This window comes from Chinchilla lanigera, unplaced genomic scaffold, assembly GCF_000276665.1.
Source record: "Chinchilla lanigera isolate Chin_1 unplaced genomic scaffold, ChiLan1.0 scaffold00070, whole genome shotgun sequence".
Lineage (NCBI taxonomy): Eukaryota > Metazoa > Chordata > Mammalia > Rodentia > Chinchillidae > Chinchilla > Chinchilla lanigera.
The window spans coordinates 3226335-3253630 of NW_004955471.1; the positions used below are offsets into that span (position 1 = coordinate 3226335).

At 39.2% G+C, this 27296-nt stretch overlaps 1 protein-coding gene across 2 annotated transcripts in view; it reads right to left on the bottom strand.

The window, feature by feature from the left end:
- Nucleotides 1-27296, bottom strand: part of Nr3c2 (nuclear receptor subfamily 3, group C, member 2) — a 338685-nt gene that overhangs the window by 167125 nt on the left and 144264 nt on the right. The window lies entirely within an intron of this gene.

Here is a 27296-nt window from a genome sequence, read left to right on the forward strand (position 1 = left end):
CCATACATTCATTCTGATACTGAGAGTGCAGTGAGAATTTGCAGACTATCTGAGTACTTTGGTAAACACCCTTACCTATTATCCCAATGTTCTGGTGTCCAGAAATCAATCATGAATTAAGCTATTTATTGAAAGTCTACTATGGACACCACTGTCTAGGAACTTAACAAGAAAGTCCATTTCTTCATGAAGTAAAGACGAGACAGACAATAACAGAAGTCAGTAATTTCAGACAGTGATAAGTACTAGGAAGAAAATAACAGAGATTGGGGTGGGGAGTTAGAAGGAACAAGATACTTTAGATAAGGTGACATCTTTGGGAAGAATGAAATGACAAAGTAAATAGCCACATGCAAATACTAACAAAGGAGAAGGACAAAGGCAAAGGTCCTGCGACCGGAATGAATGTGACACTTTCAGAGACAAAAATGAGGGCAATATGGGCCAAATGCAGCTGCCTGAGGAAGGTGTGAAGGAGGCGGCAGGATAGGAGGTCTGAGAAGGTGGCAGGGATGGCCCACATGGGTTTTTTAAGCCTATGATGAAGAGGAAGTGTGTTAGCTTAAGGGCTATCAGGAGAGACGTGAACACTGGCGTGTTTAAGGGGAAGGTAACATGATCTAGTCGGCATTTAAAAATCTTACTGTGGAGTAAGCCTGGTGTGGAGATTGCAATGTTTGCAGAAGTGACTTAGGGAGTCTGATCTGCAGTAGATAATTGTAGAACAGTACAAATGGAATGGCAGATTCTTAGTTTTGTAAATAATGTCATGACAAGAGTATTAAATAGTCTACCCAGAGGAAAAAGTGAGAGCGATTTATATTAGCTAACTGAACCATGTTGTGCCATGGTTTGCTCATCTGTAAAGTAGTAATAACAAAGGACTTACCGAATTGATGGAGATTAAAGTACTCAATATATTCAAGAATACCTAGAGCACTGTCTGACATCTATTTAGTGTTATTTAACTTCTACCTGTTAATTAGTGTTACCAATGGATGTATATTTCTTAATAGTGCCTGCCATAAAGTAGAATTACAAGTAATTTCACCTCCCTATATTATAATTTTCTGTACTGCTTTTAATTTGTATAAGCATGTATAACATTGGTAAGAAGCAGAAGAAAAGGTTTTTTTAAAAATATTTTAACACAGTACTACTACAATAGTCATATTGTTAATTAAACATACAGGCAGTACTTGGGTGGATATGGACTGGGTATTTCCTGTACAAATTCTCCTGGCTCCCCTGGTGTCTTTAGTGAGTGGGTTGGGAATGGCTACACTTGATCATTAGAATAAATAATCACTGAGATTCGAATACTCTTTTATTTAAAGTAAAAGACACTAAATTCAAGAAACAAGGTTTTGGCAAATACTCAATATTTTTAAAAAGTACATTCACAAACATAAATCAGCCTGTAACAACTGGTACTGAAATCCCTGTTTATGGCCACACATAAAATATGCTTTTAAAAAAGCCCTCTTTGGTGACTATTCCCTTTTGCTTTGAAAGCTTACATTTTGAGTTATAATATTTAACCTGAAGCATCTCATTCTAATGTTTCTATTACTTAGGGAGGCTATTTGGGAGGTATTTTTTTAAAAAAATTATTTTATGGTGTTATCTGAGGTGATAAATGAGTCATTAATCTTTTGGTGGTAATTAGTCACCGACCAAGGTTCACCCTCATAAGCCACAATTCCTAATGTACTACAGACAAAAATTAAAGAATGAACACACACCTTAAAACATTCATTATGTGAGTCAAGTTGCAGCTGGAGTTACCCGACACTGAGAATATTCAAGAATCTAAATACCTTAAAAAATAAAATTTGAACCCCAGTGATGACTAGCTGGTCTTCTCCTATTTACTCTTTTCGTTCTGTGCAGTGGTGGGCAAGGGGAAAATGGAGCTGGGCCAAGAAAGATAAGAAATGCAGACAATGGCAAACCACATTGGAATCCAGAACTCAATGAACTCACTCTAGAGAGAGTAGCCCAAAGCAGAGGTGGGCGCTACCACCATGTGCAACGTCAGAAATTGGACAGGCATCTGGTAGGCAATGAAAATGTGGCACAGAACATGAAGCGATAGTTATGAAGTTCTACCATCTTGAAGAACACAGTGACTGGCTGTCCTTTTCAGTACATAGAGTACAGACAGTGAAAGCGAAAAGATTTACTGAACTGAGAAACATTAAGGACCACTGGACAGAGCAAGCAGGAAAAGCTCAACAAGACACAAGTTGGACTCTAACATGAAAGACGGACTTTCCTCACAGAGCAAGGACTTCAGGTTTTACTCATAGAGCAGTGAATAAGTTTAATAAGTTTACCCAGGGAAAAGACGACAACTACAGAAAAGATGGAAATCTACAGAAAACCAACATTTCTGATTAAGTATGGAACCAAACATGTGGAACAAATCTAAACAAGAGAAATTTAAAAACTGAGGAGACAAGATAACTGCAGAGTCTTGGAATCAAAGGCAGGAGAACATCAATGACTGGCTATTCAACAGTTTTAAGTGAGTGCTATCATGAGGACAAGACCTAAGGCTGCGCACTAGGAGGTCATCACCGCTGATACTGCTGGCAGTGGTGATGGTGGTTTTATGCCCATATGTAAGATGTGTACATAAGCTACATTCAAGTGGAAAAAAAAGCATTCCACATTTTTTCTACTGAGGATTTTCCATATTCAAGGAGGGTGTCTTTGTACAATTATACACCTGGGCATATATGAAGTCTGTAAAAACATCTAATATCAAATCATCACCAGAAACACTTATTGAGCATGCGTATGTCAATCAGTCATGGCTCATATAAAGACCAAATATGTGTACTAAAAAACCCCTGCTGCCACATTTGGTCTGCCTCTATAATCATTGGCATGTATGACTGGCAATTTTATGCACATTCATAGTTTTTCAGAATCTCTTGGAAGGAATCACACACCTATCACCTCATCTGTGAGTTTGTACTTGACAAAGTATGCTTTAAGGTGATTATTATGGAATCATTTCTTGAGTGCTTTTAAGTTACTTTTGAAAATGTTAATATTTGCCTACATATACGTTGAGTGTATACTTTATATATTATATATTTTATATAATACACATATACATATTTTATATCTATAGATATATAAATTTAACTTTTTCCCCTGAACATTAACTACACTAATGTTAAGATACAGACATAGATGATGACACAGAAAGCATGATGAAGAGTGATGAGTTTTGGACTCAGTTAAGGATCTTGAACCTGGGTTACTTAAAAATTGATTTCCACGGGATTTTTTGTTTTAAGAAAAGCTGATGTACAGCATGCTTCATCTTGGCCTTTTGAGCAATACAGTATTGGTTCTCTCTATAAATTTAATTAATGATTCAAAGCTTCCAACAGTTTTTTTCCTGGCTGACTTTTCTTGCATTTTAGCAATAATCACGTTCTCCAAATCACCAACTCGATCCCACCATTACTGTGCTGAGTATGACTCTACCTAAAATCACAGTCTCTCTGTGGCCTTGCATCCTCCCCCTTCACCTTGCTTCGACTGTTTTTGAAAACATAAGATAAAGGGATATTCTTTATCCTTCCAGGACTTTCCATATGAGAGGTTTTAGAAAAGCTCATTTTAAAATCCGTGGTACACTTCACGACAATATCAGAGTGATTGTGCTGGCATATGTATTTCAAATGTTCTTAATATCTGACTTTGAGCAAAATATTAAAAATAACATCTTGATGTGACACCAAGTCCTAAAGAAGGCCTATATTGACAGGATCATTCTTTAACATTGCAACTTCTGAATAACCAATGAGATACCATTTAAAAGAAAAAACTTAAATGTAGTTATTATTTTTATTATAAGGCAATAGAATTATTTTCCTAAGGCTAATTCTGTAATCGTGAAAAACTGAAACTCCTATAAGGCCAGCCTAATGTAATTTGTAAAGACATGAGGAATTTATAAAAAAAAATTATTTCTTTTTGCAAAACACTCTAAAATATTTTCTGGTCGCCACAGATATTTGATGAGAGCCTGCAATATAACTGCATGCAGTGAAGAACATGGCTGTCCTTGTACTGCTTCAAGGTGTGCTTACTAGACCCTGGGTGATGCCGCGGACAGGCATCACCCGAAGGAATGGTGTGGCCGGTGCTGTTAGTGCTTCTACGGGACAGATGGGTCCACTGGGAAGCGCTCAAGATACACACACAGTGACAGACACACATCCGACATGCAAACGTTGTTCGCGGTTCTGTGATCTGCTGCTCTTCGGGTATTTTTTCATTAAGATCCCCCCACCCTGGCCAAAGAGAGTGACAGAGGCTACAGGCAGGAGCAGCCGTAAGAATGTGCAAAGAAATTCCCAGCTACCTTTCCAGCCTGTCCTAGTCTCCCTCTGATGAATTAATGCTAGTATTCCAACATTGGTTTCTCAGGCATGCCATTAATTTCCCTACAGAACTTTCTCCAAAAATCCTCCCTCCCACGTACAATTTGGAGAGCAATGCCATGTGAAATATATAGTTGTTTTTCTACTGTTTCTCCTGCAAAATAGATTTCTTGTGGTTCCATTTAACACCTTTTGGACCTCTGATGTTAATGACAAAAGCAGGGTCCAACAGAATGGCATTTCCAAGTCAATAAAATGATGCTGTATTACTACTCGGTATTCTGTGTTACTATTCTGTATTACCTAGGCCATAAAAGTGGTGGCCAAAGGCCATGCAGGGGAACCCAGTAAAGTACTGCAGTGAAGTTGGGTATTTCTCCCATTCTCGGAAGGTTCTTCCATAATCACCCTCTCCATCAATTTTAGTTCTTATTTCTAAAAATTGTTCTGGTGTTATTATTATTTTTATATTCTTTTTTATCTGTTCTTTTTTTCTGTTTAATTGCACTGTTTCCACTTTAAGTGAAAAATGCTAATTTAAAAAATAGGTTTGATAGGGCTGGGGATATAGCTCAGTGTTGGAAGCGCCTGCCTAGCAAGTGCGAGGTCCAGAGTTCGATTCCTGGTACCAAAAAAAAAAAAAAAAGGTTTGATAAACCCAACGGTGCCTGTTTCCTGGTGTGGCATAATGGAACAGCTACAATAAATCCCGAGTACTTTCTCTTGGTCTTTGTTTTCCAAAGGATTTGAAATATGGGGCAGTTCCTTTTGACTTCTTGCTTCCAAGACTTGAAACCTAAGGCTTCAGAGAGGCTGCTCTTTGGCTAGGATAATCTGTGCACATGCAGCCTAAAATGTATGCCCAACACATTGGTACACGAAATATGCATCGATTTATTTCCCTTGTTACTATCGTTTGAAGACATCTTGCACACTAGCCTACATTTTAAATAAAATAAACAAAAAATCTTTCCAAATACTCTACCTCTTCTCATCTCCTTCCCTTTTTCCCTCTGCCTCCAATTCTATCCTCCTCTCATACTTACTTTTGGCCTTGGGGGAAAAATAAAAAGGACCTCTATCCTCACTAAAGGTAGGAGTATATTTCGCCCCTGTTAGAGCACATAGAACAGTATTTAAACATTTCAATGCAAAAGCCCTTTGGGCATTGGCCAGCAGCTGGTGTGGCAGGCAGAAGGACGAACCCATGCTCACCTCTTTTCTAGTGGCTCGTCTGTGCCTGTCCTCTCCTCGCCTGTGTGGCTGTCCTGGTGCTGACGAGTGGGGACGGCTACGCCAGACACCCCGCTAAGCCTGTAACTGTGCGTCCTGAGCAATAAGCACGTGCACAACAACTGTCTTATCCTTCTTTTCATTTACTCGACGCCATTACTGAGCACCTAACATAAACCAGGCCCTTGCAGAGGCCTGTGATACATCTCAGCTCACAAAATACACTAAAACCTGACATGTGAAACTTGTATCTCGTGTTGGGTGCTTGTATTTCATGCTCAGTAAGAAATGAGTGGATGCAGGAAAATCCCTACAGGAAAGTAAAGAAACTAATACAGTTGAATATTCCTTCACCAAAATTCTTGGGACCAGAAGAGGCTTTGGTTTGAGTACTTGTTTTCTAAGGGGGAATGTCTGCATTTATGTAATGAGATACCTTGGGGATGGGACTGAAGTCCAAACAAGAAATTTAATTATGTTTCATATATACTTTAGGCACATAGTCCGATGGCAATTTTAGGCTTTTTTTTGGAACTGCTAGAGATAGCCGCACACATCAAGCAGCATGGCACCAGTAGACTATAGCCTAGTTTTCTATTCTACTATACTTCCTCTTCTACTACTACTAGTACTACTACTGCTACTTACTATTATTTTTATTATGTTGTTATAGGGTCCCAGTAAATTCCCCTGGCTGGCCTTAAAGTTGTGACCCTCCTGCCTCAGCTTCCCAAAGTAGCTGGGATTATAATGGTATGCTGTCATGTCCAGCTTTAATAATTCTGTGCATGAATTTAAATTTCATGATGTGGAAGTTTGCATTTGTGACATGTGGGTGCTCAAAACATTTCAGATTTCGAGTATTTCTGATTCAGGATTTTTGAATTCAGGACACTCAACTCGTACATACATTAACTTTTATAACAATTTCATATCATTTGCCTTACTCTTTCAAATGAGTATCAATTCTGCTTATAAAGGCTTTCCTCAAAACAAGGAAAAACAAAATAAAATATTTTAAATTCATTAACTCAATGCAACTTTTATTCCTGATACAGAAGATAAAAATTATGGAAAATAGAGTAATCCCAAGAGTATTGAGTTGGGATTTAAATATATACTTCTATGATGTTTTCTATGAGGTATATGTTTACGTGTGAAAATACCCTTGCAATTTATTTAAGCAAATAGTCCAGTCTTTTTCTTGCTTTTGATGAGATACTGTAGCCCCTTCAAGTAAAAAGGGATTTATATTTTTATTGCTGGCATTTTTAATGCTCAATTTAGTTATTTCCAAGGTTATAAAAATTCATACTTAAAAAAGAGGACTGTTCACCAAAATAACTTTTATCTTTTCCTTAATATTCCCCCAAACAATTTCAGATCTTGAAAAGTTTTTAAAATTAAAGTTAGGCTTTTGTCTTTAGAACTGATCTGAGAAAAGATGAAAAAGATTTTTAAAACAAGGCAAATGGCACCGATATCAAAGCCAACATGACATTGTTTCATGGTCAGGAATAAGTACTTCCACTGGGGTTTGGGGAAAAAAAGAAAAGGATTTCACTGTTCCTATAAATAGTGATGAAAGACGGGGAAGTCGAGGAAGTCTATTTCTTTGGTTTTAACTGCAACAAGCAATGAAGACACTTCGATCTATCAGGCTTTAGAAATGTCTTGTAGCCATGCATGCACTGCTATTTGCTATCTGCTAAGAAACAGGAAAGTCATCTGCTTCCACCCATGCAACCCAGCACCAAACATATAAGGAAACCCGGCCTCGTCCCTTCCATTTCTTCAATGGAAATCTACCTCCAGGAATGGTTTATGAAACCTCTCAATACCATAAAATTAGGAAGGCTAGATTTCAAGGATACTCCAGATGACCTCCATTAAAATGGTACCATTAGCACAAAGTTTCAAAATCTACAGCAACATCCTCTTTGTGTCTGAAACAATGTATGTACTCTATTCACTCTTTAGTAGAGGAAGAGTAACAAACTATTTGCAAATATAAAGAACAACATGCAAATACATACACATGCAGGTCTACATCTAGGCAAAACGTGCTTTAAAGAAAACAGTCCGCAGTTTCTTCTTTTGTTAAATGACTTTCAGGAATCAGTGGCATCTTGGCCCTTTTTTTCTCCTTAGTTTACTGAAGTTTACCTAAACTGATAATTTTCCAAGAGCCACAAAGAAGGAGTCAACCCAGCAACATAGGATAAAGACACAGGCAAGCAGCTTGGAAGAGCCAAAGCTGACCCCGGAGAAGCAAGAGACAGCTGGGGTCAGGTTGGGTGGGGCAGACAGGCCAGAGTGAGAGGTGGGGGCAGACATCCGATCAGCTAGAGCCAGCAAGCACAGAGATGCCCACGGTCATAACCTGGGAAAGGTTCCAGGGCGGGAAGCTGTGAGAGGCTGGGAAACAGGGAGCCAGTGATCAAGGGGGCACAGGGTGAGGCTCTGTGGCAGCCTGGGGTGGAACTGAGTGTGTGTGTGTGTGTGTGTGTGTGTGTGTGTGTGTGTGTGTGTGTGCGCGCGCGCAATGGGTGGGGTGATGGGTTCAAGGTCAGAATAACTCTGAGGTCTGTGGAAGCTGGCTTTGCACTACTAGGTCTATGTCACACTGAGCAGGAGACGAAATGTTCTGGGTAGGGACACAGAGGTGGATCAGAGGGGAAAAGAGAGCTAAGGCAGGTGAGAAAGAAAAGGGAGAAAAATAAAGCTTTTAGGAAAACAGGTAGCCGGAAGTAGCACGAACTTTCCAAATATGGTAAGTGTTTCATGGGAACTGCTGCTATGAAACAGATGGTATTGAAAGACACAAATGGCAAATAATTTATCAAAGTCTTAGAAAGGTGGATATTTATAAAGATTTAGTTAGAAAATTTATCTTAAAATGGTATTTCTTCAAGGCAGAAAGAAGAAGATAATATCACGGGCAAATGAGATGGGGACAAATAATTCTGAAGATTACATCTAAACTCACAGTTTATTTTCTGGGTAGAGAACACTATTTATTAACTGGAATAATTACAGCACTGCAGTGTGAAAAGATCATTAGAAATCTGCTTGTGATAGAGCTGCAAAGGGCTTTCCCCCTTCAAATACACATGTACATTGATGAATTTTTCTAGTAATTTTAAGTAAGAAATCAGAGGTAGGCAAAAAAAAGGTTTGTTATGATAGAAAATAACTTTCCACTATGCACTTGTAGCATAAGAAAATAATTTCTAGTTTAGTCACAAAAGTAGAATTTATGGGGCTTACTAGAGAGTGAAGCTAGCTTTATATTATAAACCATATGAAAATATGAAATCTATTCTGCTATTCGTACAATTGTCTAGGAAAAAAGTCTGGAATTTCTAAGACTCAACAGACACTGAACATGCTTCTAATTCAATTTCCAATTCCTCAAATAGGGAAATATTTCAACCCAGACTTACTTAAATAAACACAACATTCATGACAAATATAACCTAAAATGCCATTGTATGAAAGTGGGGTGATTTAGCTCAAGAAATTTCATAGCACTTGAATATTACTTCCTAGCACCCCCTTTTCTTAAAACCAGCATTAAATAATTCTACAGCAGGGTGCGGCTAACCCGATGTAAGACTTTTCACGTCATAATCTTAGCAGACATTTTGTGCACACGTCATAAGAGCCTTAACACTTGATCCCAGAATATTTCCCGTAGTGGGGCGGGAAACACGTGTGGGGAACGAGATGCTATTTTGTTGACGACCTGTTAAATACTGGAATTCTGCAAATAAATCAGTAATTACAGGTTTCAATTAATTTAGATATAGTTATGTCATTTAAATACCTATAGTTCTTATCCTCTAATTAAAATATCTGATTTGCAGGTTTTATAGTATTTCAAGCAAAGACTGGATGAAATCTATTGTCTTCAGTGATTTAACATTAAACGGCACCTATTTTACTTGATTTTTAGAAACAAACTTTCAATCAACAAAAAGGAATAAAAATATTCATAATAACTTTGGCATTAGGCTTTAAAAACCAAGTATTTTATGGGAATCAGACACAGTAGTGACTTGAAGATCATTATTTTATTTTTTGGTAAATGCTACCATAACACCCTATAGATCAGAATATTCTAATAAATAAAAATTTAAATTTTAGCTTTAAAATTGTTCAAATCTGTTCTTTTGTAATAGTGGGATGAGGACTATCCAGAGAAAACACCTTTTAAAGACCATTAAAACAGAATAAATCATCTCTATATAGAAGTAATCCATCCCCCACTCCTCATGGCCACTGCTTATCCTGAAGGATACATACATTTAATTTGAATATATTAAAATATTGAAATCTCAAACAAAGTGATCTATATCAAAATTATGTGTGCTTTTTATTAGTGTTTTCAAGACAAACGAACAAAAAGGAAACAAACACTGTACAAGTGGCCCCCAAATTTAAAATAATCCACACTTCAGAAAGGCTGTTCCATTATCCCTACCCACCCTGCTCTTGTGCCAGAAACTGCAAGTTTTATGGCTGTGGCTTCATTGGTACCAACAGCCAACCGGAAGCCCAAGATCCGCCAACTCATGACGCCTCCTCCCAAAAGCAGCGTCCACAACTGCAGTCACACAATGAATCACCTTTCAAGGAGCCAAAGCTTATTCTGCAAGAGGCAGTGAAAATATCTTCCTAGTATTCCAAGATGGATTCTGTGCTATTAATAACACTGTGTTGATAAAAAAAAATATGTTTAAGGAAACATTTCAGAGGACTCAACAGACAGACTTTTGGAAGACCCTGGTTTCATTCCAAATGATAACTTGGGAAGATTAAATATGAGAAATGGCCACAAACATACTATCATATATATTAAAGTTTCAGGTTATGCCTGCTTCTCCTCGTCCACTAGACTCCAAACCCCTCTTGAGTTTTCTTACAACTTTGTTCAGGGAATGCCTAAGAAACTTTGCTAAGAAACACACTGGACTTTTAGAATTTCAAACAGTCACATACCCACATATGTAACATATGCAGGCTCTTCTATTTCAGCGTACAGAGATCCACAGCATGTAGTTTTAAGAATGACTCACCCCCCTACCAGTAGTCTGGTCTTAAAACTAATCTTTCATTTTGAACTCAAATACTGTCAAAGAAAATTTAAAAATTAAAATTCCATTCTGGGCTTATAAATCAGGCACCTCACACTGACATGCTGGTGGGAAATTTTCAGAAGTTCTTCCTCTAAGGCAAACCAGGGACTAAACGAGACCAAAAGTTCATGGAATATCGATACTGAGCAAATCTGGTCCAATTTTGTTTCCTCCTGCTATTACAAGAGCTGTGACTATTAGGAACAGGTATTCTATGTCAGACTTACACAAAGGGAAATAAAACACTCTAAAAATTCAGGACAAACAATTCAAAACTGATGACGAACAATTCAAAAATAAAATATGAGCAAAGTCAAGCCCCTGGACCTTCCAGTTCACAGTATCAATGAGAAACAATCATAGTCTTTACAAAAAAAAAAAGAAAAAAAAAATATGAGCAAAGTCAAGCCCCTGGACCTTCCAGTTCACAGTATCAATGAGAAACAATCATAGTCTTTACAAAAAAAAAAAAAAGAAAAAGGAGAAAGAAGAAATAAAGATAGGTGAAACAAAGGAAGAAGACAGGGAAATTGTAGTTTTTAAAAAAAGTGTACTTTCAAGAAAAACCGCAGCTTTAGGACAGAGTTACTGAAGGTTAACAATGCCTTCTTTTTCATTTCTAAGCACCTCTTTTGTCCTTCCAAGATTCTCACTAAGTTCCTAACATATAGTAAATCTGCAAATTGGGCCCTGGCCTTTCCCCTGTCAATCACACCCATGCTCTTCCCACACTATGCACCAGCAACGGTGAACCTTTTAGAACTTTCAATGATACCAAGAGCCTATGGCCTCACGCGTGCCACAGGTTCGCCACCGCTGCTACAGATTCACAAATTCCACGGACTTCTACCATCAAGGAAACACTACTCACTGGGTGCTGAATCTGCAAACTTCAAATGCAGGCAAGTGGGTTGTACTCTAACCTCACAGATGCTAGGAATACACAGCCTAGATCACTCTCTCAAGAACAGCCCAGGATCACACAGCACCCCAGCCCCAGACCGCACTGTGCTCACCCGTGTGTAGTAGCACTTCTTTCTGAATATGTATTCTTTGATTCTGCTAAATAAATACACCCATGCCTGTCTCTGATGTGCTCCGAAATGCTTTTCTGTGACAAGACAAGAACCTATTCCGTCAAGAACCAAGGAGTGTAGGTGGCAGCAGGGTGGGGTGGGGGCGCTCTGTCTCTTCTTTCTAAGGACCACTTGGGGGCCCGTCTACTGACATCTTGACAAACATAAAACGCACCTAAAATTCTCAAGGCAGGTTGATGAACTGAGAATTTAACCTGATCAAACCAAGAATTGCTTATATTCCCTACCTAGCTTTGTAAAGTAGTAATTTTAGCTGATTTGAAACTGACAAAGATGCTTATTTTTGGCCTAAAACAATCTGTTTACCTGAGTAACATGTAAACTTCATAACAGTAGATAAACTTTCCTTTTAACAAAATTTCACTGAATTCCAATGGGAGAATAAATTCAGTTTGGGACAACTGTTTAAAGAAGTTTTAAAGCATAACGTATTCTCACATTTTTTTCTGAAGTATACTTCTTGCTAACTACCATCAGAGTTAATGTAGTTCTGTTTTCCTGGTGGAATAAAAATGACTGCTTCTGAATTGCAGTTTATAAATACATTTACCTGTTCACCTAGAAGAGCTAACCCCGAAAGAAAGTTATGAGCAATACCAAAAATAAAGCCAATTACAACAAAGACAAATCCAGTGTACTTAAAAATAACAAAGATGAGACAAAACTTTCATCTTGCTTTACCAAATCAAGTATAGCAATAGAATTAATTCTGTTTTAAAGCACATATACACACACCAGACTCCCCTAGCCCCAACGCACACACACACACACACACACACACACACTCTCTCTCTCTCTCTCTCTCTCTCTCTCTCTCTCTCTCTCTCTCTGTCTCTCTCTCGCTCGCTTTCTCTGGGAAATCCATGCACAGATAAAAGAACCAAATTCATATGTGAACTAATTCCTGTCTGGGCTAATTTATTTCAATTAATTTGACTTTCACTGCTTTTCTACTATCCACAATAGTCACACAAAGAAAAGAAATATAAAAATTAGGAAATTATCAGGTAATAGAATATGGCTCGGGCCCTGAAAACAACGTCTCCTAGTGTAACCAGGGAAGCTGGCATAAAGTATGGATGGTATCTTGTGATACACCCTGTAAGGAGTTACACGCCAGGTACCATGGAAGCACTGTGAGTATCACGGAGGAGACAGCCGTTGAACTGAGCCTTATTGGATGACATAAGTCACGAACAAAGGAAGGAGGGAAGAATATGATAGAGAGATAGTACTGGCTGTTTATGATGTGAGAGTTGGTTGTCTTTAGGGGAAGCAGAGTTATGGAAAATGTAGCTGGTAGAGTAGGACAGCGCAAGAGGAAAAGTGATCATATTTTGCCCTACTAAGGAATCTGCAACTTACCCTATTGAGAGACAAAGATGATTCCTATCATTTCAAGAAACTAATAAGGAAACACAAACATGTAATGTCCCCCCATACATAGATATAAATATATAGTATTTATGAGTGCTGCAAAATACACTAGAAATGACACCAAGGAAATAAAAAAGGAAGAGATTAATTCGCATTTGGTGCAGTGATGTCTGAAGTGGGCCTTGAAGTGTAGGTCAGATTTTTAACATCTAAAGATTTTCATTCATTTTTCTATGTATCTCCTACGGATTGTTTGTTCACAGCACTGTAGACATAAACATAATTACACATAGAATGGTTTTATGTAATACAAAACTAAAAGGAAATTTGTTCAAGGTAAGTACTATAGGCAAGCCTGACTGGGAGTGTCGAGTCCATGTGGGAAGGTAAAAGTAGAAAAGTCAAACAGACTCTTCCTTCAGCAAACATACACTGCAAGTTGTATTGGCAGAGTGCAGAGGGACAGTGACAAAGTCCCTGCTGGGAAGAAGCAAGGAGACAAAGAAGGAAGTCCCAAGTCAAACTGTGTGGATTTGTGTATATGTGTGTGTGTGTGTGTGGGTGTGTGTGTGTGTGTGTGTGAGAGAGAGAGATAGAGAGAGAGAGACAGAGAGACAGAGAGAGAGAGACAGAGAGAGAGAGAGAGAGGGAGGGAGGGAGGGAGGAAGAGGGAGCAAGCTATCCAAAGGGACACAAATACCAGTGTATTTGCCTGAACTCATTGGCAACAGTACTCTAAAGAATCCAAGGATAATGGCAAAGAACAGAAAAGAAAATACAGAAGTAGATGGACCGACAAAGTCTCCAGGAAGAGACATAAGAAGACCATCAGTAAACCATGGTATTAATAGGAAGAGCAGGACTTGGGGGCCTACGAAGGAAAGTGAAGATATACTCTGGAAAGATGAGAGTTGAAGGATTGTGTTTCAGGGATGTGAGGAACAAACACAGCGAAGTGAGAGATGAAGTTAGAAACAGAGTTGAGGACAAAAGCCACGTATAGGAAACTGGAAGACAAGGTTATTTTAAGAAGCTATGTGCTGCCTCTACGAACTCGTGGCACTTTAGACAACCGCACTAATTTTAAAGGTAAGAAGTAGCATCTGTAAAAAAGAAGGTAATGTTAAGAAAAGTAAAAAAAAAAAAAAAACAACTTTGCTTAAGAATTCGGTCATCTCACCCAACCTTAGCTACCTCATGTACCAAGTCTGTCTCTACAAATTACAGCACCACTAAACTGATGAGGCGTTTCAAAGGCGTAGTAAACTTTCCAATACACGATACCAGGTTATCACCTTTAGGACGGACAGCGCTCCCCTCATGCCGGGGGACGGTTTCATAGAAAGCAAACCCATGAGGGAAACAGAACAGCACCAACCTTCACCACTGTCAGTGGTTTTCCCACTGTGATTACAGCTGATCAGAGTCCTGAGAGACTGCCAAGAAATTAAAAAAGTGTTAACAACCGCATGCTCACACGATTGCTGTTTTCAGCTGACCTGCACTTACAGCCGTACATTCAGTGTCTTACCTTTTACTGTAACTCACTTGGCAAAAGGCGCGTCTGCTTTTTCTGCTTTTAGACATAGTATGAAAATGCTAGAATGTACGCAGGCTGTATAATAAAAACCAGCATCTTATAACTCAATTCTTAATTAATTCCTAAGTGCTGCTTAGACAATAAGTAACTTAGGTCATTGATTTACATTCAATTGCACGGATCCTGGCAAATCACTATTTGAAGATTAACAGTAGTTAGGACAGAAATTCAGAAGGACATGAACTCTTTCCGCTCACACAGGCAACCACCAAGGCCGAGGGCGACTACTGCTCTCTCCACCCACATGAGTAATCGCTGTGCTACATGCAAAGCATTGCCTCGGCAAGTGCATTTACTTGGGGAAATTCTTCTCTGCTTTTATGAAGGACCTTGTTTCGATGAGAAATGCAAGCACCTCTGCAATACTGTCACCTCTGGATCACTTTCCATGCACGTGTGTCCTCTATAAGCCCAGGTTTCTTGCGAAGAGAGGCCTGGTTTTCTAATCCTTGGGTCTACAGCAAAAGATCTGACATATATGAAAATTTATAGTTCACTGGCACGAATGCAGGAATCACAGGAGGAAATAACGCGTGTGAGTGCTGATCCACAGCTCATGGCGGAGTCAAATCTAAGTACAGCACCAATTCCATGTTTAATGGCGCCAACACTCTTTTAATGTAGAGTAGTATGGCCGGCTTGCCTGCCCTCCTCCCTCCCTCCCTTCCAAAACAAATCAGGTAAGTGAATAAATGCATGCAGGTTTTTACTCTAAGGATTCCTGTTGGCCTACTGCTGTCAAGAATCTCCAGGTTACAGCCTTCTCACCAGCAAGGAAGGTGTGAAGTTCCCTGGCTTACTTTCCTGTGAGTGGCCCTTTGTTTTACAGCGACATGAAATGCTCCAGGAAGTGCTTCCTGCCATCAGATGGCACAGCGGCCGGCACCACTGGAAGCCCAGGCCCAGTGCAGGGGCACAGGGAGGACACAATTAGGGTGTGATGCCCCCAACAACACTGAGCACTTAGGGTCTTTCCCTGAATTCTATTTAATCCTATGAGAAAAGTTTTTCTGCCCTAGATCATTGCTCCCATTTGACAGATGGGATAAAGAAACAGTGAAATCAAGTACCTTCTCATTATAGGGCCGGGACTGGGCTGCACTTGAACCAGGTTTGTATAACATGGAAGGCAGTTTTCTCTGCATCTCTCTAGACTCTGGAGACATAAGGATATATCTAGAGCCTGGAGCTCTTGATTTGCATGTAGCCTCTTTGAGGGGCCTATAGGCTCATCATGGGGTTACACCACCCTGAAAAAGTAAGGAGGGCCTCAGAGGGGACCAGGGTTCACAACGTCCTCAACCACAAGAAGGAAGCTTCCCCTTTTAAGCAGGTTCAACTGTGGAAATTAACTGCAGGAAAGCTCCAAGTTTTCTCAACAGTAACTTATACCACAGCAGATGAAGGAAAACTGGCTCCTTCCTGAATAATAGAACTGGAGTTGCATAGATTCCATTGGAAAACCTGGCTTCTGGATGGGACCACAGTGAGTATGTCATCTTTTGAAATTAAAAAGCTCCCTCCTTAGGCACACACTGTAGCTGCTTCACTGTCCCTGCCACGTGGCAATGTGACAGTGGAATGTCACACACAGCCAACTCTATGTTACCTTCAAAACTAGGACTAGCGGTCCCATTTGACCCTGCTGGTCCCCTTCTTGATATTTTCCCAAAAGAATTAAAAGCATCATACCACAATGACATATGTGTACCCATGTTTATAGTGGCACAGTCTGTAATAGCTAAATCTTGGAAACACCCAAATGCCCATCAACCAAGGAATGGATAAAAATTTATTTTATAAAATGTTATATTTTATACTCTGCCATAAAGGAGGATAAACTTGAGACATTTATTGCTAAATGGATGCATCCTGAGACTATACTCTTAAGAGAAATAAATCTGACACACGAGTAAATATCTCATTGTCTCTCATGTGAGAAAATGAAGGTGTAAATAACCAAACTGTACAACAGATATTGTGAAATACAAAGAGACTGTTCAAAAGGGAAAAGGAGCTAGGGAGGGGTTGGGGAAAGGAAGGAAGGGAAAAGAAAAAATGAGAAAAGAAAGACAAAATGGAAGAAAATCTTTGTAAATAAGGAAAGGAAGAAGGGTTGAAGGAAGGGGAGGGGGAATGGGGGAAAAAGACAAATCAAGGTTTATCATGTACAGGTACAAATTCCTTATGATGAATGTGATCATTATATGTACCAATGAACTGAATTAAATTAAAAAAGAACAACAATACAAATGAAGTGGTTTCAGTATGGTAAGACTCAATATCAGCAGGCAAAATCAATTATATTTCTCTGTACTACTGATGAATTCATCCAAATAGAAATTAAAAACATAATGCCATTTCTAATTGCTAAAAAGTGAAATACTTTTGTATAAATGTAGCACAACATGTAGAGAACTTGTGTGTTGTTCTAACAAAGAACTAAAAGACCTAAATAACATGAAAAAAGAGTTTGATGCTTTCTTGTACAAATTTTCTCACTGTTCTGTTTCATGCATACGGTATGCAATAAAGCCATCTCTCTATAAAATAACTATCTTTCATAGAATTTATTTCGGAAGAAATTATTAATCTTAGTTTTATTGAAAGAATAATTTTACAATGTATGCTTAAGAACACAAAACCAATAAAACGCAGTCATCGTTTTTGTTTTGTCATTAACGTATGACGAGGAGATTTAGGCAGCAATGTGTTAACTGAAGGATGTTGCTTCTATCTAAAGTGACATCGCTACACTCACTTCTACAAATAACTCCATGGATCTGCACAATGACCATATGGTCATTGAGAAAACAAAACCAGGAACCTGTCAAATGTGTTATTTTATTAAGTAGAACAGCCTGAACAGTCATTCCAGATGTGTCCAACAGAATCTGGATGAAGATATGGATCTCTTTCCTGAAATAACCCAAGAGATGACAACGGACCAGATCTCCCAGGATAAGGAAATCATACACCTGTCCGGAACATAGATGCTAACTAGTCATATGCACTTAGTGTTCGACACGAGAGGGTTATAGAAAGCCATGTCCCTTCCAAGAAGCATTTTGATAGCCACAACCTCTTCTAGTCAGCCACATAAATACACCACTTAAACTCAGGAAAAGCAAAACACCTCAGAATGTAATTCTGCCCCATGACCGTGATTACACATGAAGGGAGTCCAAGGTCCTGAATGGGAGAGCTGCTGAGAGGCCAGGGCTCGAGACTCTCCTGTAGCGCCCCATCCCTGTTCTGCATCTGTGTGTCCTGTTTACTCGTGGCAGAATACTAATTCCAACTACTGTAAATGGAAGCCCCACAGAACGAAGCATTCTTATTGCCTTTAAACGAAAGCTAATGACACGGGGCCAGGAAGGGATTGCCCACCAGGTTTCTTGGTCTTTTTTCCACCATTTAATTCTAAGCTAGGGAGGGGAATGCGATTTTTTTTCTCCTAATACTTCTGAATTCTGATCAGAGCTGTTACTACTGTTTCTAACTTTGCACCCTTTTTTGCACGCTTTCCTGAGCCCCCGATTGAAGCCCTGGGGAGGCTTCCTATCTGAGGCACTGCCCTGGCGGGCACAACGCTCTCAGGTTATTAATGCAATGGGCACCGATCACCGTGCTGTCTCACAATTCCACTGATCACCATCTAGCAAAATCGAATTGCTGCCCTGCCCATGGCTTCTAGATTTGTGCAATTAACCAAAATTAGCCTGATGTTTAAAACACAATGCCAGCCCACTCATTTATTTTTGGAAGAACACTTTATTGAACACAATGAGTGGGCTGATTTGGAACTGCCAACTTAAACTATCAAAGTTTTTCTATAAAATTACTACACTTAAAAAATTCAAATTCTATTAAGTTGAATGTCATTAAGAGAAACCTATGTGATAAAATAATCAGGTGTGCATTATTTTCATTTTAGTTCACTTTTAACCGACTCCTAGTATAGGATATTTCAAACAGTTCCTTAGGTCTCTGTCAGAAATAATACTGATTTATAAACTCCTGGAAAAGTGTATGCTGGTTGTTGGTTACAGATCTCTACAGAAACACTGTGTGCACAGAATGACATGTGTAAACTGTATCATTAAGAAGTTCTTATCTGGGAGGCTGAGGCAGGAGGATCACAAATTCAAACGCAACCTGGACAATTTAGTGACTTAGCAAGACCCTGTCTCAAAATAAAAACATAAAAATAAAAAAGGTGGGGAATGCAGCTTTATGTGAAGGCCCTGGGCTCAACGATCACTACTGCAAACAAAACAAACAAAACAAAAAGCAACGTTCTTACAATCAAGCAAGAATCAAAAAATGTCAACTACATGCTGAATATTATAGCAACGGGGAATACTCTGTGAGGAAGAACTTGAGCGGTTATTTTTCCAAAACACTTCTCTTCACATTATATCAAATGTATCTTCATAATGATCCATGAAACATATCAACTACATCCTTCATAAAAACATTAAAGAACAGAAAATCAAACCTGTTTTATACTATCATGTCCATTAAAAAGTCTGTAAAATAGAATCAAAATAAAGCTGAAATTAAAAGCTGGCTTTCATTACTCCTAGCTATTGTAAGTTCCATTAACAGCACTATACGAGTAACATGAATTTTAGCATTTATCAAATCTTGTTTTGAATTAATTTCAGGCACATTCAAACTGCTTTGTGTAGCTCAGTTCTCCTTCTATGGAAGATGGTTACAATAATACCCACGTAAGGATCTAGCAATACATAAATACCTTCTTACAACTATCTGACTAGCACAAAACATAACTAATATAAAATTAGTGCTCATAATTCATTCTGTTCTCATCATTTAGTCAATATTAATTCAGCATGCCTTAGTACAAGGCATTGTTCTAGATACTTGTGTAGATAGCCAGACACTCATCCCCTGCTGGAGCTGTCACTCTAGTAGAACAGTCAAGAAGAATCTAGAACAGTCAGGAAGAATCTGGAAACGCCCACCAGTGTCTCTCAGTCAACCTGTCCTCAGCATGCACCCAGCACACAGTCACTGGATACCAACCAATCTCTCTGGAGGATACAAAAGGATTCAAGATGTGAGTCCTGTCTGGTTGCTTTACATTTTCTCTCTTAGATACTTTTCTTTTTCTTTTTCTACCCGGTCATTCAGTCTCAACCACACAGATTTAAAATAGTGCTTCCGACTGTGCTAGACCCAGGAGTCCAGGCAGGAAGATTGTGGGAAACAGCCACTGGATCATGCCGAATGAGAGTAGCTGTCTCTTTTTTCTTTTCTTTCATCTTCTACTTACAATGCGATTCCACTGTAAGATTACAGTGTGAATAAATATCTTCAGTGGTAAAGAAATCTGCAGGGGATGCTGATTTAAATATGTCCTTAGCTGGGGTTGTATGTAGCTCAGTGGCAGAACATGTGCTGAGTATGTACTTAGCAAGTGTGATGACCTGGGTTAGATCCCCAGCACCAAAAAAAAAAAAAAAACCCTAAAAAAAACCCCAAAACATAAATATGTTCCATTTCAAGGTGACACATAGAAAATAAAAAAGAAAGAAGTTAGGGTAAAGTAAGATGAGCTATCGTAGTATATTAAAAGAAACTTACATAAAAAGCAAAAGGTTCTTGACTGGATCGTGGTTTGAATAAGTCAGCTATAAAAAAGACAAGTTTGAGATAACCAAGGAAAATTTAAATATGAACTGAGTATGCAATGAATTATACAGTTTATTAGGCATCAGTATTGATATGAGATAATATATGCTTTTAAAAAGATGACTATTGCAATTTTAAAGTAAAAAAGCTATGATCATGATTTCTAAAGTTTTAACATTTACAGCCAGTTGTGAGGGGAAGCCCCAAATGACATATATGACAAATGGTCAACCACTGATAAATCTTAGTGACGAGTATGCATTAAACATTTCTTTTTGCGTTCTGTATATTTTACGTTTTTCATAATAAATTCTTAAATATGTAGCATGCTACTAGAAAATTACATAATCCAACTAAAGCATTTCAAACATCAAAATGACTCACTAAGCATAAAGAGAATAGATGGTGTCCCATCCATTCAGGCTGTTCTTAACAGTTACATGCCTTAGATTGGATGATTTATAAACAGCAGCAAATAATCCCCTCCCCTTGTGTGGCAGGCTGACTTTAGAGACTCGTATCTAACAAACAGGAAATAGTGACAGTGATGAGATGCCACCTGGATTTAGATTACAAAATCTGAAACTTTCTGACTCTGCTCCCTTTTGCCTTCTCTTTCTATCCTTTTTTTGCTTGCTCCAATAAGCCCAGCACTCGGGAGGCTGAGACGGGAGGACTGTTGCAAGTTTGAAACCAGCCTGGGCTACAAAGTGAGCTCAAGGCCAGCCTGGACTGCATAGTGAGACCTTGTGCTCAGACAGCACGAGACAATGGTTAGCAGGCACTAAGATCCTTGTTTCAACAACCGGCAGGGCACTGACCATTGTCTACTACCAGAGGAGCCTGCTGCAGAGCGTTCCGCAGGGAGGCCCGTGAGGAGGTATGCAGCCGACGGGAGGCCCTGTGCTCACCTGATAAGGCTTCCAAACAAGGCAGCATGGAATGAGAATGAGTGGCTTCTACAGCAGGACTTTATTTCTCAGTCCTGAGGCCAGAACTCCAAGGTCAAGGTGTTGGTTTATTTAGCTTCCTCTTATGATTTCTTCTTGCAGAAATAAACTCTTCCCTGGGCCCACACATGGCCTCTCCTCTGTGCACGGACGACACACGATGTGTCCCACTCTCTTCTTCTAGGAACCCCAGCCTTATCTTAGGGGCTTCCTTGTAACTTAATTCCCCCTACAAGCCAGCATCTCCACATGCAGCTACATCCTCAGGTACTGGGAGCTAGAATTCAGCACAAGGATGGGGAGTGCGTGGGGAGGGGCGGAGGGGTGGCGGCAGGGTCACAGTTCAGCCATTACAGACCCTAAGCCAAAAGGCCCGGATGTACTGCTCTGGGATTCCTGACCTCCACAAAATACAAGATGATAAATGCTTCAAGCCACTAAGATTTGGGGTAACTGATTTTGAAGTGACAGGTAACTATATACCAGCTAAAATAATTACGACCACCATGTACCACCCGCGCCCACTGAAAAACAACTTTATCAAAACTTTTCATGTGAACTTAAACACAACTAATTTTTATTCCTGGTTTTGAAGGTATTTATACATAAAATGGTCAATGTGCCTCAATGCAGGTAATTGCCAAATAACTGTCAGGCATGAACCCAAACAGATCCATCCTGTAGCACCAGGCCAGACTTCAAATATGTCTATATTAAGTGCCAGTATACCATTGCTTCTGGTACTATTTTCCTGTACTTTTACTGTCAAAATGCAATGTTTTCAAAGACTCTGAGAATTGTCAGTGTAAAGAGGGGATGGTCGCTGCTTCTGTTTAATATTAACAAAGTACTAAAACCACTGACAAAATACCATCAGAATTTACAATCAGATGTTATTTTTCAACTCTTAGAACTAGCTCCTTCTAATTGCTTTTGAATACAAACTTAGCCTCAGCACTTACCCATTTACAAATCATATCAAGTAAATTATCATTTTTATTGCAAGAGCATACACACCTCCTAGCTCTCTAAGCTGGCATCTTTTATTCTCTAGCTTACTTTAAAATGAATGACCCACATTAAAGTCCAAAAACATGTTCTTTCCACTATAAATTTATTTGCTCCTTCCTAATTATTGGCCTGTAGCTACCTTATGACTTTGCATTGTAGCTTCCAACCATTCTGAGGAGGGATTTACCACTTAAACCTTTATGTTAAAGATTTGATCTCATATTTAGCCTTTCATACACTATTTTCCAAATAAGTGCCTCTGTGCATATATTTTAGGAGATGAATTCTATCTTGGATGACTGCTCTGTACATTTTAGAAATGTATTAAAATGGCTTATTTTTATTGATTTTACTTTGGGAGTTTATATCTTTTCCTGCCAATATCAGAATTGTCATATGTTACTGAGCATTAGTCCAGGAAATACAACTCTTTCCTGGAAGCCCCAGCTTCCATTCAGTCCTCCCCAGTACGTACACAAAGGGGAGAGGTTCCACTGCCTTCTTTCACTTTGACCTTTCCACTACATCAGAAATGATCTTTGCTACTTGTATTTCTTAACATTTTTAAAACACTGAGTTTCCTACTGAGCAAATACTACAGAAGCATGACTATTCTCAACTTTATTTCTAGTAACGTCTTTCCTCCTGTCTTCCTCTTCCTCCTCCCCTCCCTCTTTCTCCTCCCCTCCCTCTTCCTCCTCCCTTCCCTCTCTCCCACCATCCCCCTCTGTCACCCCTTCCCTCCCTGCCCTCTCTCCTTCCTGTTTTTCCCCTCTCTGTCCACCCTCTTCTTTCTCCTTACCGTCCTCCTTTCCTACCTTCTCTCTTTTCTTCCCTCTTTTCCTTGGAATTGTGATGTACTCCATGTAACTTTCTAATATGTCTTCTATTCCCATTTTTCAGATTTGTATATTTCTTTTAATCTTACTACATTTCATTACCATTAACTCTGGGTGTAATTTATAGCACAAAAAAGAGGAACCACTATAGACAGTCTACATAAAATCAGTTCCTGACAGTCCCCATAAGAAATCGTTATTCTGGTTCTAGATTCACCTCTCAAGGACTGTTAATGGAAATGCTGCCTGGCTTGTATTAATACCCACTAAATATTTGTTGCTTTGTATAATCATGTTAAAAGGAAAAATTATAAAATGTCATGTTAATATTGCTAAAATACTATGGTATATAACATATATCATGGAAAAGAAACTAAAAGACCAGATTCCAATATTTTATACAACATTTTGTTATGAGGATTTATACAGCTGGAATGTAAAGACCTATATATAAAAATATACTGTCCCTTGGACCTTGTCTTATCAAATTTAAGTCCACAGCTATCTATTCCAGGGTGATGGCCAAAATATGAGATCTCTCTGAGATTATGGTTCAAGGACAGAGAGGGACCAGGATAAAAATTTTAATAAAATCTCAAAAAGAAATTCAAACAGCTGAGTTCTCAACTGTCTCCTGCCTACAGCTGTCAAAGTTCTCTTGACTACTCACAGCCATTACCAGGAACCAGGTAACCAAACCAGTAATAATTCTGATATGAGAGGTTAAAGTCTACTGAACAATAGATTTGACAGACAACCTCTCAGCGTGTAGCTATTTTGCATATTCTTTTAAACAAGCAAGGCACACTCCCCGCCTTCAAAACACCAGGGCTATCATAGGTAAAGGGTATGAAGAAATGACGCTAAGGAATTGCTGCACACAACACCAAAACATGCACCTGCTTAGAGCATTTGAGGAAATGCGTATATGAGACAAGGTTAACAATTAACTTCATTGCTAGAAGACCTTGAAACATCTCCAAATAAGAACATCTGAACTCAGAGCAAGCATTTCAGTTTGCAAAACAGAACTATAATGAAAAGTTTTACATCTCTTTCTAAAAACTACAAAGAAATACTACATATCCATGTATAATACTATCAGAGTGCTGACCAGAGACCAAAGTCAAACTAGGTAGAAACACTTCTCCAAACACAGCGGAGGCAATTTGAAAGCATTTATTCAGGAGATGAAATCCCTCACTTAGTACAGGGAGATGGTTCTGTTAGGGTACGTTCTAAGAATGGACTCGGCGTTAGAATCCACCAGATAAAAGGGCATCTAATCAGGTCATGCATCTGGAGACAGTTGATTATGGAGGAACACTCAGCCAGTGAGTCTGCCTATAAGGCCGTGGCTGATTTAGCATTAGGACTGGTGTTCCACCAATGCATTACTCCCTGGAAATACCTTAATGACTATATTTATATCTAAAATGCTGGCATCCTAGGTTATACTCTTACAATCTCTACTTGTCTTGTTCTTCACTATGAGACATTTGCATGCATTTATGGGCCTGCCTGGACACTGATTAAATTTCAGAGGTAGAGGAGAGGGGAGGCTGAGCCAAGGACTCGCTCACTGCCTCTAACATTGTAAGAGGAGAGATCGGCCATCCCCACGCTAGCCATTAGCATTCCAGATCCTCCCCAGGTGATGGTTGCTAAAGTCCTCCTAGGAGCAAAGCTCGCTATCCACCAGGGACCTCTCAGCCACGGCCCAGCTTGTGGGCTGCTTTCTGTGTTGAAGCAAAATCCTCCCTGTGGGAACAGGCCTGTCTTCTCTTCAAAGTCATAAAGGTCATCTCTGGTATTCACAGCCCTTCTTTCAACACTCCCTTAAACTAGATGAGGGATTTGGCCCCATGGGTGTCCCCCTGGGTATTGCTATGCTCTTTCAAAGAAACGATCCTGAGAAATTAACTGGTCGTTACAAGGAATGACCCTCTGCACAAGCAGAGCTGGGTTTAGAGGACAGTGCTCCACTTAGCCGTGTGTGAGCTTGAATTACATGGCTTCTGCCTCACTTTCTTCTTCTGCAAAATGAGACTAATGCTTTACTTTACTGTTCTGAGGATTAGGGGAGACAGACACTTGGCATGGGATGAGGACCACGGCCAGCATGTTATAAATCCCAAGTATATGTCAGCAATTTAAATAATTAGTCCCATCATTTATTTTTAGTAAACTCCAGGTGATTTCTACCTACATTATATAATCCTGTTATATTTACATTTTTACATCATCATCTGTTGCTTTTTTTGCATACAGATAACCTGCATTGCTACTTTTGACAGTACAGTATTTGAATTGTCTGTCATATCTTAAGGATAGCACTACCGACTCCCTTACAATATAATCCTTTATCCTGTATTTTATTGTAACTTAATGTATATATTTCAACTGTGGACAATATAAATTCCAATTTAATAGTATAGTACCAGCTGACCTTTCATTCTAGCTCAAAAATTCCTTTTAGGTATCCTCATTGGTTTTAAAAAATATGTTGCTTTCTAATGCCATTAGTCAAATGATGATAAGTATTCTCAAATTATTTAAATATTGACAAATACTTAAAAATCAATTTAAATGTATCCACAGGAATGAAAACTGTAAAATAGGGTAATCATTGAATTTAAGCTTAATTTAAATATTCCACAAAATCAGAATTTTTCGTTAAAATAAGATATGTTTTAAGATAATCTTTTCTGAACGAAGTGTGGTAGCACATGCCTGTAATCCCAGTCCATAAGAGGCTGATGCAGGAGGATTACCACAAGCTTGAGGCCAATCTGCCCTACCTAGTGGGTTCAAGGCCAGCCCGAACTACACAGTGAGACCCCGTCTCAAAATAAAATCATCTTTTCTGAAGCTCAGTATTTCAAAATTGTACTAGTAGAGTAAAACAAACAAAAAAATTGAATCGAAATTAAAAAACAGAATGAAATGAAAAATACATTTAAGAATAAAAACAAGGACCAGGGATATAGCTCAGTGGCGTAAGTGCTTGCCCGGGAAGCACAAGGTCCTGAGTTCAATACCTGGTACCAAAAAAAAAAAAAAATAAATAAAAGAATAAAAACGAGCATTGTCCTGAATAATATCCAAAATCCACAGCCAGCACAGGCTGAGGATCCTCATCACCAGACTCCAGTGGTCATACTGACTTCCCTTCATGCATATGCTTACTTCCTATATGGAGTCTATACTCTGAAAACTCACTACAGGGACTCTTCCAATAGTTCTGGCTTCTGGGCTTGTAGGTGAATCCTTCTCTCCATCTAGAATGCCTTCTCTTGCCACCTCAACCTGCCCAAACGCATGCCCAGGCCATGAGGCCATCCTCTGATGCCCGTGCCCACACAGAGCGGTCCCTGCTCCTCCAAGATGGACGAGCCCATATTCCATACCCTCATGATGGACATTACAGTGGATTTTCTGACATTATCTACCTAAGCTCAATTAGAATGGGAATTTGTCCAAACAGACTAAGTCTCCTTCCCTTTACACATCCCCTGCAGGGAGAGGGTCCTATGTGGAGCTGCAAGAGATGCAACCCCAAAGGACAGTCACAGTGGTATCTCATGTGATCCTGCTCTCCCACACCAGCTTCTAATCTCTGTGTACCTTGCAGCACACACAGGCTACAGGTCCATATGCTCTATTCTTTTTTATTATTGAATCAACCCAGATCATCTAGAAATATAGCAAGCACAGAATAAATAGTATAACTTTACTCAACTTTTAACTTATGCTTTAAAAAAAGGTATCCCTGAAACGGGTTGAGGCAAAGACAAAGAGGAGAAAGGGATCACTACTATAGTTTGGACCTAAAATGTCCCCCACAGGCTTATGTGCTAAAGGCCTGGTTACAGCCTGTGGTGCCATTAGGAGGTAGTGGACCGTGTAGAAGGCAGGGCCTGGTGGGAGGAAGTTAGGTCACCGTGTGGACGGTGATGTTGAAGAGGACCCTTGCTC